This window comes from Vigna unguiculata, chromosome 5 (assembly GCF_004118075.2).
Source record: "Vigna unguiculata cultivar IT97K-499-35 chromosome 5, ASM411807v1, whole genome shotgun sequence".
NCBI classification, from domain to species: Eukaryota; Viridiplantae; Streptophyta; class Magnoliopsida; order Fabales; family Fabaceae; genus Vigna; species Vigna unguiculata.
In genome coordinates this window covers 38,955,947-38,975,802 of record NC_040283.1, presented here as the reverse complement: position 1 = coordinate 38,975,802, position 19,856 = coordinate 38,955,947, and the positions used below count along the sequence as shown (strand labels likewise).

The 19,856-nt window shown below is 28.7% G+C and overlaps 1 pseudogene; it reads left to right on the top strand.

Moving 5' to 3' along the window:
- Positions 1 to 1,866: 1,866 nt before the first annotated feature.
- Positions 1,867 to 4,267, top strand: LOC114184696 (annotated as a pseudogene).
- Positions 4,268 to 19,856: the final 15,589 nt, after the last annotated feature.

Genomic DNA, 19,856 nt, shown 5'->3' with positions numbered 1-19,856 from the left:
CTTTAAGGGGACTCTTGGTGGAGGAGAACTAGAGATGTCAAAATGGGTTTCAACCTGTGAGCCAACTCGGCTCACCACGGGTTCGAGTCGGGCTGGATTGAAAAAAATTCATCTTTTTCAAAAGTGGGTTGAACTCAACCCGGTTCACTTAACCCACGGGTTAAACGGGTTCGAGTCGGGTTGAAGGTGGGTTGGCCCACTTGACACACCAACATTTTTTTACATTTTTTTAAATTTTTTTTAAATTTTCTTTTAATTTTTTTAAATTCTTTTAATAATTATTTACTACTCCTATTATATTTGTTCACAATTTCATATTTTTAAATGCTAGAATGTTGCTTAATTATATTTGAATAGTTTGAATGTTTAATTAATTTGATTGTCAAGCTATATATATGTTGATACTTTAATCTTTAACTATAATCTTTATAGTAAATTACTCAAGTAACCGTCTTATAAACAATTTTTTCTAAATTAGCATGAAAAAAATGTATAGTTTTTTTTTATTTATATTTTGTTGAATAGCATGACAAAAAAATTGTAATATTAGTCATGCTTTCTTAGACTAATGGATACTTTCTTGAAAATAATTCTTCATATATCGGTCGTGAACATGATCAAAATATTGGTTCTTGATTTTACTATGATTGTCATCTCATAGGTTACTTAAAAATTTATTTAAATATTTGAATACTAAAAAAAAAAAAATCATTTTTTTAGGTGGGTTGGTGAGCCAACCCACTTAACCCACTAACCCGTGGTGGGTTGAGCCGGGTTATAGAATTTCTGGCTCACTTTGGTGAGCCGGGTTGGATTAATTCATCGGGTTGACTCACTTTGACATGTCTAAGGAGAACCAGGACCAAAAACAGCTTCAAGAGCTGAAAACAGACATATGAGCACGAAAAATACTAAGACTTTGATAGAGATTAATCTAGGACTAAAGCTTAGGAGCTGAAAACGAAAAGAAACAAGGGAAGGGGATCAACTTACGTAGTAGAAAGAGTGTTTGACGAGCTGAAAGGGGGAACTTGTTCAAGTTCTAGCAAAGCTTTCTGCTTCAACACGGGAGGGGAACAATTTCTGTAAAATGAGGCAAAATGAAATGGTAAGTGACCGGAAGGGGTCTTAGGTCCCTAATGGACTGGCCTTGAACCCTCGAAAAAGGTCATATCCAAACTTTTTTAGAGTAGTAAAAAAAGACTTACGATTAGTCTCATTTTTCGGTTAGATCTTCTAACATAAAATTCATAACAATTCTATCGGATTTAAGAAGTTGGTTAATCCTTTTTGTAAGTAATTTATAACTTTATTTTATTTTTATAATATTCTTAAGATGGTTTCATTCGATTTTGTGTTAGTCAAATAACAACAATTAAAAAGGCATAATTGACGCCTTTAAATACATATAACAAGATTTAAACTAAGATTATGTTTACTTTTCTTTTCCTTTTCTCATAAATAGATAAATTCATTTATTGCATAATTCATGCATTCAATGTGAAGCTAATCAGAAAGCGGCGAACGACAAAAAGAAGATTTAGTGTGTGCGCATCACAGTTGAAGATGAGGACAAGATTGGCGCTTCAGTTTCAACTGTACAATTTCCAGCGCGAAAGAATGTCAGGTGAAGCTATACCTGTAGACAGAGCAAGGAAGCTAAGACCCAGCTATGGCTTCAAATTGGACCGTTGCCACGTCAACAAACAACTACGTCTTCGACTGCCGTTGAAAGCTTCAGCTGCTCAATTCAAGGTATATTTTAAAAATACGTGTAAGATCTCCAATTTCATCTAAATCTTATAGTAACTTATAAACTCTGTTCATAAAATGCAGGAACAAATTCATACAATTGCCAAAGATGAAATGCTTGCAAATTATGTACCAGTATACGTGATGCTCCCAGTAAGACAGTTATATTTCTTTCTGCATACCTGCGCCACTTAGAAAAATGTTGTGTTCCATTTTAAAAATGTATGGTTGTTGCTTTCAGTTAGGAGTTGTTACAAATGAAAATGTGATAGAAGACAGAGCGGGACTGGAGAAACAACTGAGGAAGCTACACGCAGCAGGTGTTGATGGGGTTATGGTTGATGTCTGGTGGGGTATAGTTGAATCCCAGGGGCCTCGCCAATATGATTGGTCCGCTTACAAGACCTTGTTTCAATTGGTTCAAAAGTGCGAATTGAAGCTACAAGTTATAATGTCGTTTCACCAATGTGGAGGGAATGTGGGAGATTCGGTTTTCATCTCTCTACCTAAATGGGTCCTTCAAGTTGGAGAAGCAAACCCTGACATCTTTTACACCAACTACAAAGGTATCAGGAATAAGGAATGTTTATCCCTCGGGGTGGACAACCAACCTGTGTTTCATGGACGAAGTCCTATTCAGGTCAAAGAAAGCCAAAAGGAATTGTGGATTTTTTTGGTTTCCAATTCATAATATGAATTGATTGTTTCACATTTTCATATAGGTGTATGGAGACTACATGAGGAGCTTCAGAGATAATATGGAAGAGTTTCTTAAATCTCAGCTCATGGTAGACATTGAAGTAGGACTTGGCCCTGCAGGAGAACTCAGATATCCCTCTTACGCACAAATTCTGGGGTGGGTATTTCCTGGTATTGGAGAATTTCAGGTGAGTTTGGAGTTTTCTGATGAAGCTTTTTGTGTGTACTTCTAAAATTCATTAGGTACATCAGTAATAACAAGTCATCTGTTTAAACTTATTTAAAAAAAATCTTACAGTGCTATGACAAATATCTTAAAGCTGATTTCAAAAAGGCTGCAACAGAGGTAGGCCATCCTGAGTGGGAGCTGCCAGATAATGCTGGAGAATCCAACGATATACCGGAATGTACAGAATTTTTCAAATCAAGTGGAACTTATCAAACCGAGAAAGGCGTTTTTTTCCTGACATGGTATTCCAACAAGTTATTGACCCATGGTGATGATATCTTGGATGAAGCCAACAAAGTATTCCTTGGTTACAAAGTGAAATTGGCAGCAAAAGTAAATTCTTTGAATGAATATAGTAAATGAGCATGTTTGTTTTTTGCATGAATTAGCTGACATTTTCATATGAAACAGGTTTCTGGAATCCACTGGTGGTATAAAACAGAAAGCCATGCTGCAGAACTTACTGCAGGATATTACAACTTAAATCATAGGGATGGATACAGACCCATAGCAAGGATGCTTTCCCGACACAATGCTATTTTAAATTTTACATGTCTTGAGATGAAAAATGATGAGCAACCAGTTAAAGCCCGCAGTGGAGCCGAGGAACTTGTCAAGCAGGTAATTTATTTCAACTTCAATCCCAATCTTATTCCTTCTCCACAAATCATGAGATGTCTAATTGACATATATCATTACACACAGGAAATAGATTCCCTTTGTTCCTGTATAGCTCTTATTCTTAACGTCTATATCGTACTTGAAGTTGAACTCTGGAATTGCAAGAAAATTTAACGAGACCCAATAGGAAGCCATCAAGGAGAATTTCCTATTTTCATCTTTACTCAAACTTTTGTTTACAAAGTGTAAGTCTTAACTTCTGACATAAAATTCCTTTCAAGCCACTGAGTGGCATGAGAATCACCAATAGCCTCGGCCTAGCATTGCAGGCCAACTAAAATAATTCCTTATACATTTCTTTCACGAGTTATTTATATATTGAGTAAATATTGGTGGCTATATTCAATATCGAAATACAGGTTCTTAGTGGCGGCTGGGCGGAGAACATTCAAGTTGCAGGGGAAAATGCACTTGAAAGATATGATCGTAAAGCTTACGAACAAATCCTTTTCAAATGCTAGACCAAATGTATTGCCAAATTTGGTCATCCCAGTCTAAAAATGTATGGCGTGACATACCTCCGTTTATCAGACATGTTAATGATGCAGAGAAACTTTGACACATTCAAAGCCTTCGTGAAAAATATGCATGCAAATCTGGTAAGTTCATTCAATTAATGATACTTCGTAATTGTCATTTGAATTTGAAATATATAATAAAAAAACTCTATCTTATTGTAAAAAATTTACAGGATTACTGTCCGGATACGGAGAGGTACTATCATTTCACAGAACCTATGAGCGATCAGAAGCGAGGATTCCATTAGATGTTCTTCTTGAAGCAATCAAACCATTGGAGCATTTTCCATGGTTAAATGAGAAGGATGTAACCCGGAGTGTGCTTATTGTTTTTCTTCATTACATACTTGCTACTGTTTTACGCATACTCAGAATAAAAGTAGATTAGGTAGGGAATGTAAATGAAGGATGGAATTGAGGAATAACGAAAAAAAATGGAACGAACGAGCAGCAAGATATGAAAAATTGTTTTTGGAAACAGTGCCGTTATGGAAGAAAACTTTCATAATAGAAAACAATGTAGTTGATGTTTAATAAGTTCTAATTGGTTCAAAGTTACACTAACACACTTATGTGTTTGTCCTCTCTGATCTATCCAGTTGGGCGGACTGGGATGCTAAATACTAATCCAAATTGGTCTCAACGAGTTGGTCCAGGCCGGAAATTGAAGGATTTAGGGCTTTTGTCGGTCTCTAAATAAATATACTTTTTCTATCTACACCTCCATATTAGTATGTAATTTTTTGTTTTCACCCAACCACATATAAAGTTAATTTTCTAATGTCATAACTCCAATACGTTTAAGACTAGGACCTCCTGCCACTCTCACCACATAAATCATTCTGCTCTATGTGAGCATCAACGATTATTAGATTTCAAATACCTTCCTTTATTTAAACATCTCCTATATTAAGGTATATACTTACCACACCATCTCCAAGAGTTTCCCTTGAAACTCTTTTATCAACAAAATTCACATGTCATCTCAATCATTCACTTCTCATGCCAATCCACTACCAACCAAACAATTCATGTTTTCCATTTCATACTTAATATAACAAAATCTTATTCTCATTTAATCCCATACAACATATATGGCATCATACTTCATGCATTTAAGGTAAATCACTCAATCATGCAGGCAAACAACCACATCAAAGAAGAAAACAGAACTAGAGCACGACCCTGCACCAGTCTCGCTCAGGCTAGAAGTGATCGCTCAGGCGAGAGAGATTCCCTCACTCAAATGAAATTCTTATGATATAGTGAATATCTCTAGCTGTAGATTCTTAAGAATCGAACCAGTATAAAAATTATGTGTGCTTTATCTCTTTCTCTCTATATATTGTCATAGTATAAATGCTCCATACATTAAGCATCAAACCATACTATTTCAATTGATTCAAAAGAAAAGGTTTTTATCAAAACAATTTCAAAAGTGCTAAAGCTGGACAAAATTTGTTAATATCAATTCAACCCCCTCTTGGTTGTGAAATATTGGTGCATCAATTTTAACAGATTTATTTTTTTCAGAAACAACTAGAAATCAATTTGGTTAAATAAAAGTATTATTTGAGAAAGTTCATATAAATTTTACAAATATAAAAAACTATGTATTAATTTTATTAAAAAATTTATTAATTTTATTAGGCTTTTATTTTAACTAAAAATTTTAATTTTATGTTTTTGTCCTACCACGAGTTTTTATTATGACTATATGAAATATAAAAATTATGATATATTATATATTTTAATTTAAATAATAAAATAATAATTATATAATTATTCAATTTTGAATGAAAATAATAAAATGATATAAACATAAAAGTATACACTTATTTAATAACAAATTCATGAAAATTTATAAATTTTAAAATTTTAAAATTATAAAATCATTAATTTTAAAATTATAAATTTTAAAATAATAAAATGACATGTGGTGAATTCTCATCAAGGTGATATGACAAGATAATAATCACATCAGTCCTTTAAAAGTAACATCACTCAAAAATCAGAAAAAGTTAACAACAGAAATTAAATTAAAAAAGTTATATATTTATTGAGTACTTAATAGACTACACAAGTTTATCAAATGAGTCAATTGAAATATTTAAAACTGTTGTTGTTGTTAGTAAATAAGTAAAATAAGTTAATATAAGTTTAAAGTCCCACACTGGATAAAAGTGATTAAGGTAAGTAGTATATCAGTAAAAGGATTCATCAAATCTCATGCGAAGAGATTGTTATCATTGAATATGAGTTTGAAGTCGCACATCGGATGAAAGTGACTTAGATAACTAGTATATAAGTAGAATTACACCATCAAATCTCATGAGGGGAGATTGTGATCATTTAATATGAATTTAAAGTCTCACATCGAATGGAAGTTATTTAGAAAATACATACAAAAATCATTCTATAAAAATTGTTTACACAAAGAAAGTAAAGATTTTTTTATTTAAATAAAAAAATAATTTATATATAAAAAATTTAATTTAATACTCTTAAATCCTAAACTTTAAACCCTAAACCTTGTATATTAATATCCTAAACCCTAATACTCCTAACATTTTTTATCCTGAAATTTTTATGTAAGATCCACCACATAATAATGATAGAAGAAGGAGAAAAGAAATGATGATGGAAGATGGAGAAGGGAAATGGCGAAGGAGAGCTTCTTGAATGGTGTGGAGTTAATGGGGGAGGGGCCCTATGCTCATGGATGAAAAAAGAGGAAGAACGGTGGAGATTAGGCAATTAAGATTTTTAATATAATTTAATTGTGGTAGAATAGGGATATCAGATTTTCTGAAGGTGCAGGTAGAAAAACAGGGAGTTGCAAGAAGAAACATCCATATAAACTGTGTCAGAAAAAAAAAGGTACAGCCCATTACAAAAAAAAAAATTATGAACTTGTTTTCTCTAATCGTGGGGCAAGAAAAAGATGGTAACATATTTGATAGTTGGAAGGATGGAAGAAAGAAGAAAGAAGAAAAGAGAGAAAGATAACAAGATAAGAAAGAGAGATAGGAAGTGTGAAGATTTATGCAAGACCGACTTAAGGTACAAGCTGACAAAGCTCTTGCTTTAAAAAAACATTCAATTTTTTTAATACTATTATATCTTTATTAAATTAATTAAGAAATTATGTTGAAATAAAATTTAATTAAAATAAAAGAAAGTATTAATTTATATTGATAATAAAAGTGATATTTAATAAATTAATATTTTTTTTATAAATTATAATTTTTTTAAAATGATTAGTTATCTTTATTTTTTTATTAATTAATTATAATCTCTATCTTTATTTTCTTAAAAAATGTTTTCAAAATTTTTTAATATTAATGTATCTATATTAGATTAATTGTAAAATTATGTTTAAGAATAAAATTTAATTAAAATAATATGAGCGATTGTTAGTTTTTATTGATAATGAAAATGATATTTAATGAGTTAATTTTTTTTTCAATAAATCATAATTTTGTTTAAAAATAAAATATTAGTTATTTATTTTTATTCTCTTAGTAATCAATTATAATTTCTACTTTTTTTTTCTTCATAATTTCTCATATCTACTGATTCTACTCCTGGTAGATAAAATAATTATAACGTTTTAAAATAAATTTGAAAAAAATTTGAAGATTTTTTTATTTAATGTTAAAAGAATTAAAGTTACTAAGCTTTATGTTTTTGTAAAGAAAAATGTTTAACCTTATAAAATTTTTGAAACATGATAATTTATTTGATCTGGATAAATTAAATTTAATTTTGAAATTAAATATCTTAAAGGAAGTTATAAATTAGAAAATAATAAATCAATTAACATTATATAAATATATATATATATATATATATATGTATATATATAAAATTAACGTATATATTATTTTTCAAATAATATATATATATATAATATATATAACTAGAATATTATTAATATGAGTTATTTCGGCCTAAAATAATTTGTCAAAATTAAAAAAAAAGAATTTAAGATTAACTATGTCTAAAAATAATAATTAAACGGATTGATATTATTGTCTATTAAAAATAAATTGTTAAATGACATTAATTATCATAATTGAATAGATAACTTTATATCATAAAAATGTTAAAAACTAAATTTAAGTAAAATTATGATACGTTTATATAAAAAGATTAGTTTAAGTATTTTGAACCTTTGAGTCCCTCATATCATATTATTTATATATATTACGTTTGTTGATATTAGTTTTGAAGAGTGGCATGATGGTGGCAGGTTGTGAAGGTCCCTTCCCTGCTCATGTTTTCCAGTACAACATCCCTTTTGCCTTCAATAATTAAAAGAATGGTTGGAAGGCAATGGGCCCGATGGTTTCAATAAGAGATTCAATGGTCAAGGAAAATGAAAATACCTCATGGCCTAACACATCTATCAGGCCAATGCATCTATGCATGTTGCCTCTCACTTTTCTTTTTTTATAATTTCTTCTTCATCTAATCAATTTTCATATTTCATAACATTTTTTTAATTTTTTGTTTGTAAATTTGTTAAAAAGAATTACAGGACAAAATTTTTTTTATCATTTTTTCTAAAAATTTTAATTGGTAAGCAATTTAGAGTAATGTATTTGGATTCTGAAGCTGATATCTGGAGACTCCATCCCCTACTATGTTAAGATATGGTTTCTGTTAAGTAAAAATAGTTTAGTATTTACAAACCATGTTTGATTATTGGTTGGAAAGATGCAATGTGATGATATAATAAAGATTTTAGGTGTAATGTTATGATTCACATTAACGATGTGTGATCTGTGAGAAGTATACCATTGATTGCATGCAGTGAATAATAGAGAACAGAAGAGGCCTTTTAAATTTAATAGGTATTTGAATACCCACGTCTTTCTTTTTCTCTCCAACCCATGCACATATATGGCTAGACAACGGTTACCATCAACTTTTCAATTCAGTTTCGTTTCGTGTCCCATTACCCATTCTTTACTTCACATCATACTTTGCTTATTTTCTTAATTTTTTTTTCATCTTTTTATGCATATAATATTCTTCATGATTATATCTCTAAGAATTCTCGAGTATTTCTTTCTTTGATCTTTAATTGCAAAAGTCATCACTTGAAAATGAGAAAAAAGATTAAGTTTTAAAGAAAACATTTTTCTAACAAGATTAATCAATTATGTTATTAACGTAATCGATTAATATGATTGTAGGAATCAAGATTCATTCCCCAAACTTAACCTAATCGATTAAATTAATAACCTAATTGATTAATATGATAATTTTAAAATTTTTGGCATTTATTACATTTCAAAATGATATAGTTCACGTCAAAATTGTTTTTAATTGATTATGTTATAATTAAATTGATTTTAAGGATAATCTAATTTGGCTTCACAACATATTTAAACATTTATTCATGCCCTATTAAGATCTACATAATTCTAAACCTCCCTTTACATATGAACATCATAAAAACTAACAACTTTATTTTCTTCGACATAGTAACAACAGGGAATTCACCACTCATAAATATCACTATTAAATCCGAAGAAAAAATGTTTATTATTTTCATTCCAGAAAAAAGAACAAAAAAAAAAATGAGTTTATTTATGACAGAGATAAATGGGTTGATTTTTAAAACAATCATTTTTAAATTATGCATAAATTGACTTTCAATAGATATCTTAAAGGACAAGATAAACAATAGACAACAAATATTATAACTAATGAGCCTGATTAGGTTATCATCTGATACAATTAATGAAGTTGTATGTTTAGAGCAAAGAGGGTGTATGTTTGGCCTGAAGGGGTTAATCTGTTTATCTGTAATTATCCAATCATACTGTAGTATTCTTCTTTTTTCTTTTTATATATAAATATGAGGCAGCTGTGAAGTATCATTATCGTACACATAACTATCCTTTATGTGAATATTGTTGAATTTGGTTTCAGATTATTACACCATGGATTTGACCAGTAGACCATGAAGCTTTTGAAATGTGCATGCATGTTTTGGAAGATATAAGAGCAAAGCATTACTATCTGTCACTCTTGCTGGCTTATTTATGTCTCCTTATCGACACATGCATTTGTTTCTTCATTACATGAATATATATATATATATATATATATATATATATATATATATATATATATATTTCATCATCAACAACAAGGTTTTATATTGGATATTATGATGCCATTGTATTTATATAGCTGTCAGAAACAAAGTATTTTGTTATTTCTGTTCTTAATCCCCACTAATTCTCAAAGCCTAATTCAATTCATTGAACAAAAATCAAAACTTAAATTGCAATGAACCATCCACTTTTACGAACTCCATTCCAAATGTATTTGTCAAAGAAACTGTAGACTCTCTCTGTTCATGTTAGATTTTATCTGAAAATCAATTAACATTAGTAAAGTTATGAAACAAAAATATGAATTGCACTCTAAAATTTGAAGCATGTTGAGAATCAAGTAAGTCCATGTTCTGCATTGAATTAGTGACTTAGATTCATGTTTCATTGGAATGGTATCTCTATCGAAAGATCCATTAAAGCAGATGATGATGTTGGACTTCCTACCCAATTATATAATTTGTTATTTATGAATATGTTGTTAATGATATTAGGAAATTAAGTATAACTCTAAGTCCCACATTAATTAGAAATGAAAAAGTAGAACGTTATACAAAAATAAAGACTCATAAACTCATTGTTTTAAGGTTTTGGGTTGAAATAGATATCAATGTTTCATGTAATTGAATTCAAGTTTCATTGGTATTGTATCTTTAGTGAACCTCCTCTCTATAAAAAATCTATATATATACACGTAAAAGCTTATTTTTTAAAGCTAATTCAATTAAAGTATATATTGAACATAATTCAGATAAGTCCAGGTTGCTATCATAAGAGTCTAGCTAGCATTCCTAGTTTTGGTGCAGTTTTTCTTTTCTAATTTCCCACTTCATTTTGGAAAACAAGTTCCCCACACGGCAACTTCTGTTCACCAACGAACAAGATCAAAGTCACCATAAGAAGTTTTAGGTTATTTTGTATTTTAATTAGATAGTTTTAGAAGACATGTAAATTTTTTATTAAGATAAAGCAATTCAACATGTTATATGTAATTATAAGATGTTGTTGGACTTATCGCAAGTCCACCCATCATAACTAATGAAAAACAACTGGAATATCATTCCCATTATTAAGGTTTAATACTTATCCTTTTGTGTGTAGAAAATAGAGAGGAGCAACTCATGAATATATATGTAACAATTGATAAGTTTTTAGTTTTTTCTGGTTTAATTAAATTTTAAAAAAATATATAAAGATATAGGATAAGGAAATATTCAATAGGCAAGTTTTTTGGTCTAATAGTTCAATTTATTTTCATGTAACTTTCTTTTTTAATTTTAATGAATTAAATTTCAGATGTTTTAGTATCTTTAGACTTCCTTATGATGGTGATTAGTGGAACTTGATAAAATCTTATATGACATAAAGATATCAAATGATTATATAAATTAATGATGTTTCACAAAAACCGATCAAAGAAAGCACCACACGACATGTATACTTAGACCGTATAATAGAAAGAAAATATATGGAATTTAAACAGTAATTTACAAAATCATCACAACCTATATAAATTTAGAAACCCAATAAAAGGGAAATAAAAACAAAAATAACATAGTACAATATTAAGTCTTAACTTTTCCTAATATTTAATACTCAATTGTAGAGATATATAACAGTCAACTATTCATAGGTTGGTTTTTTTACCTAAACTATATCCCATAAAATCGACTGAAGAATTGTTTTCCGATACACTCTTTCTTTCTTATACGCTATTATTGAATTGGTGCACAGATAATATGGTGACTGATATATATCGAATAAACTCTAATACTCCCTTAAATTTAGATTTAGGTCTAATTTAATTTTGTACAATTTGTTATGAAATAAGAGGTATACTTCACCTACGAACTTTATTTTAATTATATCTTGTACATCAACCAAGAGAAAGAAACAGCCTTAAACAGGGTTGGGATTTTGAATTTATATAGATTTCTTGGTGGGTAAAATCGCAACTTTGGGTCGACAATGCATTAGGCACATGAACCACAACCATAGCCATGTCGCTTATAGAGGTTGGCAAGGAACATTCGGTGTTTATGCTTTGGGCGCATAACTCCATGCATTGTGTGGCCTAAAATCATACTTTGCTTCTCTCTGACCAAAATTCTTATTTAACAACCTAATGTAGAATGAAATATGGTGAGAGACTCGAAATAGTTGATGACACAATTCTTTTAACCATATCCATATATATATATATATATATATATATATATATATATATATATATATATATATATATATATATATATATATATATATATGAGTTGAATGAGATATATCTCGTTTAAATTAGGGTTGTCAAAAAGGATCTGGCTTGACGAACTAGTCTGCCAACCCGACGTTAAAAGGGGGTTGGAATATGATTTTCAATCCGTGAATTCACTGTAGCTCGACCCGATTTTATTGGTGACTAGACATGTTGTAGGATAGGTCATCGCAGGCTAGCCCACAACCTGTTCCCAAGTAATTATGTGATGTGGTTAGTTGATGTTGTTCATTCATTTCTTTTAATTCTTTGTGTTTTGAGATTTTTGAGATTTTTGTGGTTAGTTGCAAATTGAAATTTTGAGATTTTTGTGTTTTTCATCTTCTTTCCTTTTCTCATACTCAAATATGTATGTTTATTTAAAACTTTGGATACGGTGCTTGTTTGCTTCTCAACATATGTGAAAACTAAGATTGTATTGACTCCATCTTCATCTTCACGTTCCATGTAACTAGAAATTGAAAAAATAATAGTAGTGGAAAGAAAAAATTTAAAATACGGGTCAATCCGCTAACCCCTGAACCCGCTCGATACGAGTCGAGTTTTATTCTTCACTCGATTTTTAGGTGACGGGCCAACCCGACCCGTTTTGGGCGGGTCATCAGTAGGTGAGATCAAAACGGTCAGGTTAGTCCATTTTGTCACCTGTAATTTAAATAATATATGTCGATATTCCATGTACATTTATGTCAAAATTAAAAGTACAATTTTTCTTTAATTATATTGTAAGCACACATCAATGTAACCATCCTTTCATCGTCAATTTATAGACCATAATCCAAGCTTTTATTTCAAATCCCAAAAGTCAACTATAATGGAATATTGATAAATCCAAAACCAAGAAAATGTTTGAAAATTTTAGAGATACAATTCCCAAATTACATATTGTGAGGTAAAATTTGTGCAATTATTTCTTCATTCACAAAATTCTACACATAATATGACCACATCAAACTTTTATTAGCACTTTTTTTTCAAAGACATTTAATACATTTCCTCCATCATTTATAAAAATATAATATCACTAAAATTTAATAATTGCATTCAGATATTCAAAAATCAAATTAATAGAAAATAAAAACATACATAAATAATGAGTTAAATATGTTTTTATTTCTGAAACTTGGATAAAAAATTGAAATTCTTCATTGTTCTAAATTTTAATATATTTTGATCATAAACTTTAAAATTGAATTAATATAGTCATTTTAATACAACAACATTAGCTTCTTATTACATGTAAATTGTATTTTTGGCTGACAAGTTCAAATGTATCAAATAGTGTAAATAGTTCAAACTAACTTGCTGAAATGTAGTATAACTATAAAAAAAAGTTTCATGTTGTTGGGATAGAAATATTATTTCTATTTATTTTTAAAGTTTAAAAACCAAACTATATCAAAATTTGAGATAAAGATGAATTTAAATTTTGCGTCTAAATTTAAAAAATAGAAACATATTTAACCTTTAAATAACTTATTAGAAAACAAATAAAATTTAAAACCAAATTACTTTTTTTATTAAGAAAACTAGATATTTGAAAAGATGATTTGAAACATAACACCACAGATGCTTCTTGATCACCTTAACCTTGTGTTTGGATAAAGCATTTCAATAATGCTGGAAAATTGAAATGCATTGCAATTAAGTTGTTTGCATTTAAATTTTATTCATTCTCTAAATAACTTGTTTGAATAAAAAAATTAAAATACCTTACATTTCAATTTCATGTCTGGTTAAGACAATTTAATTTTTTATGAGATAAAATTTTATTTTAATAATATTAATTTTAGGCTTAATTATGTTTTGAGTTTTTGATAAATTTGAAAACTTTCAATTGAGTCTCCAATAGATTTTGTGATTTATTGAGTGTTTAAAATTTTAATAAGACTTTTCAATTAAGACCTACAGTTAAGTGTGACAGTTAATTAGAGATGTCAAAATGGGTTTTAACCCGTGAGCCAACCCGGCTCACCACGGGTTCGAGCCGGGTTGGGTTGAGAAAAATTCAACTTTTTCAAAGAGATAGTTTCAACCCGGCTCACTTACACTGATATTCTCTGAAAATGTTGTCATATAATATTTTGTTAAAAGAGATCCTAATGACGAGATCTTTTCCAAATATTTATGTATTTAACGAAAATAATTTTTTAATTTAATTAAAACTATAAAATTAAAAAAAATACAAAAATATAAAACATCTAACTATAAAATTATGAAAACAAATTTATAAAATTTAAAGTTATAAAATAAAAAATTACAACAATTAAAAAATTATAAAAATATAATAATTTTATAATTACGAAATTATAAAATATACAAATATAATTTTTATTTTTTTATAATTTTAAATTTTTATAATTATAAATTATAAAACTATAAATTTTTAAAGTTCTAAAACTGTAAAATTATGAAATAAAAATTATACTTGTATATTTTATAATTTTATAATTATGAAATTATATATTTTTATAATTTTGTAATATGTTAATTTGTTAATTTTTTTTTTTGTAATTTCTCAATTACATATTTTATACTTTTGTAATTATTTATTTATTTATTAATTTTAATTAAATTTAAAAATTATTTTTGTTAAATATAGTAAATATTTAGAAAAGATCTTGTTAGATAACAAACACATCACATGATTAACAATTACACTTAAGTGTAGGCACTCAATTGAAACGTTTTAAAATTTAAAGAGAGATCACAAAAATTTATTAGGGACTTAATTGAAAAAGTTTTCAAATTTATAAAGCACTTAAAACATAATTAATCATTTTTTTAATGTATAAAATTTTTAAATTAAATTTTAAAAATATTAGTGAACTTAATATTGAAATAATTTATATGGTTAAATGTCCAGATAGTCAAGATTCTGAGATTGTGAGTGAGAACAATTTCAAATTTCACTTATTTTGAGGATATTTGAATTTCTACTAATTTAGTAATTGAAATACTTTAAAAAATATTTTTTAATTTCTCTATCCAAACAAAGTATTTCATTACAAAGAATTTCAAATTCTCCAAATAAATAAATTATCCTCTTGAATTGTGTCATCTAAACACACCATAAGGTTCTAATCCCAATTAAGTCCAAAATAAACTCAATTTATTTAAAACTTCTTTTTTCCAACAACCCTAATATGCATGAGCTCCAATTCTTTTTTCTTTTTTTTTAACTATCTTGTGAATTGAAAATAAAAATAGTGTGGAGACGAAGAGAGTAGGGTGGCTAGTTTTTGAAGAGAAGAAAAAAGAAAAAAATATACCTTTTAAGTTTGAAGAAGAAAAAAGAGGAAAATTGAGTACGTGATGTCATAATTGAAGATAGGGAGAAGTTTCTCCTTCTAAGAATTCAAAGGAGAAGGTTATTGGACCTCTAGTTTGCTAAACTCACACCCCCTTCTATTTCAACCCACTCCTCAAACCTATACTATAACGTGCACTCAAAATTTCTATTTTCACCACTTATTTCAAAACAACTATCATACTACGTACTGTAAATATAAAACTAACTAAGATATTTCACATAATATACATGATTAATTATTTAAAATTTAACCATGCTATATTTTTTAATATCATTTTAAAATTACTTCATACTCTTATTCTATCATATAAAACAGCTCCTTATGATGAAAATATCTTTCTTGAAGAAAAGAAAAACATTATACTGTCCTTTTTGCTTTCAATGTGAAACTTGAGAAACTGAAATAGTGAAACTGTTCTTCTACTGAAAGCGATTTTCAAATATTTTCCGTGCTGCTAACATGTATTTTAAGTGTATACGTTTGACTTATTAGTAAAAGGATTAATGTACAAAGAAAATATATACTAAAAATGCAACAACAAAAAATGATAATGATGCATGGATTATATTTCTTTTACAAAAACATTTTAATTTTACTATTCAAACAATAGTTTAAAAACATTTATTAATTTTAATGTTTTTTTTTCCGGCAAAAGTAAAATTTGACTCAGTAACATAAAGAATATATAAAGAATACATACCTTCAATAATTCAAACTTTATTAGAATTCACAAAACTCAGTCATGCAATCGAGGTATTTTATTGGTAACTTAAATTTTTTTATAGTTTTATCTTTAAAAATGTCTTAGAGGGTTAAAGAAAGAAGAGATATGTAAATTGTCACTGACTTTAACTCCTATTTGATGTGGGATGCTGAGGACGAAAGGAGTTTTTATCTATATGTATGACCTCAATATTCCAACAAGTCCGTTGAAATAAATCATTATGGTCAATCATCACATCCAATGTATTGTTCATTTTAGAACTTTAAACTTCATTACAATTTTGTCCTTAAATGATATGTGAGAGGTAGAAGAAGAGAATAGTATTTAATTTGCCTCAACTCCCAAACGATATAACCTTATTGGATATACCGGAATAAATCTCTCATCAAGAACTAGGAGAGTTCCTATCCTACACACATGTTCAAACAAACCTATAATTTATTTATATCAGTAAAGTATATATATATATATATATATATATATATATATATATATATATATATATATATATATATATATATATATATATATATATATATATATATATATATATAATGGAACACTTGGGATGATCCGACTGTTTTATAACAAATATTTACATTGTTCTCTGATTTAGTACTCCATAACATGTATTTATGAAAGAAAATTTTACACTTTAAGTTGGTAAATAATGCACTATAGTGTAATAATATGGACTTTAATACTCGTTACGAATATTTGCAATAGTATGAGACTTGCAGCATTTCAAAACATAAAATACAATAGTATTGTATTATATTGTGGCATAATACCTTTATTTTGGATAAAAAGTATCTGTTGTTTACAAATGTATGAATGAAAGTGAATCACTCTGAATTCTGAAGTAATGATTAGTCTTAATAATTTGAAATTATCGGTATCACTGAAATTTTATTTGTATTCCGTTAGTACATTATAATATATGTATTTTTGTAGTGGAAGGAGTCAACTGTCACAATTAATTTACACATATAGGACACTTTTTAGTGGCCTTATAGTGTGTGGAATGAAGAAGAAATTAGTCAGTTCAACAAAAATAGGAAATCGGTGTTAGAATTAATTGACGAATTAATTCTATTAGTGACTCATTTGAAATATTATGATGGGTTCAATTGTGATTTAATAAAATATAAAGACTTATTGGTTATTATTATGGGAAGTGATAATAAAATAAAATAAAGATAAAGATAAAATAAAAACAAATTTGATGGACGTTGGTTTATAAAAGGAATAGAGGTTCTGTCTCTGGCCATAAGGTTTTTTCACTGTAACCCATCAAGAACGTGTGAGAAGAGAAAGAAAGGCAAAAAGATAGATTGGGAAGCGGTGGTTGAAGAGCACACAAGATTATAAATTGAAGAATTGAAGAACACATATTCACAGGATCTCTCATGAATCAAGAGCTGGATTGTAGGATTTATGATTCTCCTATTATGTGATGTTTCTTCCTTATGATGTTTTCCCCTAATGTTATAAACCCTAATTTAATTTTATGAATGATGATGTTGCCATTAAAATATTGCATCACTGCTGTCATGGATCAAGAATTGTATGCCTGCTTTACTGTGATGGTGTTTTTTATTTTAATTGGCAATTGAATGAAAATATAATAAAACTGTTGCGTGTAAAAATGGACCGCGGACGCACGAACTTGTATTTTGAATCATGTTTTCTGCTGCTACGTGTCCATGTTGTTATTTTTTTTTTGAAATTGGAATAAAGGAATGAATGAAAGTTAAGAACTGTTACATGTGCAAGTAATATGGCATAATGTGTGAATGGTATAAAACCACTACCGTGAACGTCTACTATTATTGTGTGAACGTGCACCATGTGAAGTTACATTCCGCTACTGTTAATTTATTTATTAAAATTAAAGTGTGATGCTTTTATTAGTTGATGTCACTAATAAAATTAATATTAATTATTTTATTATATAAATAATTAATAATTTTATTTTAATTTGCAATAATATTTATGTTTGTTATTGTTAAATTAAAATTAATGAGGAAGCTATAAAGTTTATAGCAATTAAATGTATGTGTATTTATTTATTTGAAATTAAGTATGATAAATTCTGTTAGTCACCAAAGTGGCCAAAATTTTAAAGTTTATATGATTTCAAATTATTAATGTTTTTTATTTTAATTACCCATAGTATGGATGCTAAATTATGAATAATTAAATTTATGGGTTAATTAAAATTCATTAATTATAAGACATTTAAGGATCGCCCAAAGGTTGATTAATTGTTCTTATAATTAATGAACATGATTGTAGATAATTTTGTATACGTCACTAGTTTTATTTATATACTCAAAGGTAGTAGGTGATTCTAGTTGATGCATATTTTAATTATCAATAATGTTATAATGTGATTAACATCATTATGTTTATGTTTGTGTATTAGTGGATCTCCCAAAGGAGAACATTAGTATGCATAGAATGATTGTTTATATATGAATCTGTGTTTACGTTTAGTTTTATGACTCAAAGCATTAATGTTAGGCATGTGTTAATTGTAGTCTCTGTTCCGGTATCTTTACACACGCATGCTCTGTCTGTTCCAATCTTTAATGAGTTGAATTTCCCTGACTGGAGTGAGCAAGTCCAATTTCACTTAGGTGTTGGATCTTGATCTAACTCTTCTAGTTGAAAAGTCGGCTGCTACCACAGATGCTAGTAGCAATGAAGAGAAAGCCCATTACAAAGCTTGGGTAAGATCAAACAGACTTAGCTTAATGTTTATGAGAATGAGCATAGCAAGCAATATAAAGTCAGCTCTTCCCAAAACTGATGACGCAAAAGAATTTATGAAATTTGTGGAAGAGCGCTCCCAAACTGCTGATAAGTCTCTCGTTGGGACACTGATGAGTACGTTGACCACTATGAAGTTTGACGGTTCGCGTACCATGCATGAGCATGTGATCGAGATGACAAATATCACAGCAAGACTTAAGTCTTTAGGAATGGTAGTGGATGAAGGTTTTCTCGTGCAGTTCATTCTGAACTCATTACCGTCTGAGTATGGTCTGTTCCAGATGAACTATAACACCATGAAAGACAAATGGAATGTGCATGTATTGCACAATATGCTAGTTCAGGAGGAGACCCGACTGAAGAACTTAGGAAGTCACTCTATTCAGTATGTGAAGAATCAAGGAGCTGTTGGAAAGAAAGTTGTTAAGAAACATGGAAAGGGTAAAGGACCACTGAAGATTGACGAGTCCTCAACCAAAATCCAGAAGAAAAATGACAAATGTCATTTCTGCGGGAAGTCTGGACATTTCCAGAAGGACTGCATAAAGCGCAAGGCTTGGTTCGAAAAGAAAGGTGAGCATAATGCTTACGTATGTTTTGAATCAAACTTAACTGAAGTTCCCCATAATACGTGGTGGATTGATTCTGGATGTACGACTCATGTTTCTAATGTGATGCAGAGATTTCTTACAACCCGAACCATAAACCCAAATGAGAAGTTTGTCTTCATGGGCAATAAAGAGAAAGTTCCAGTG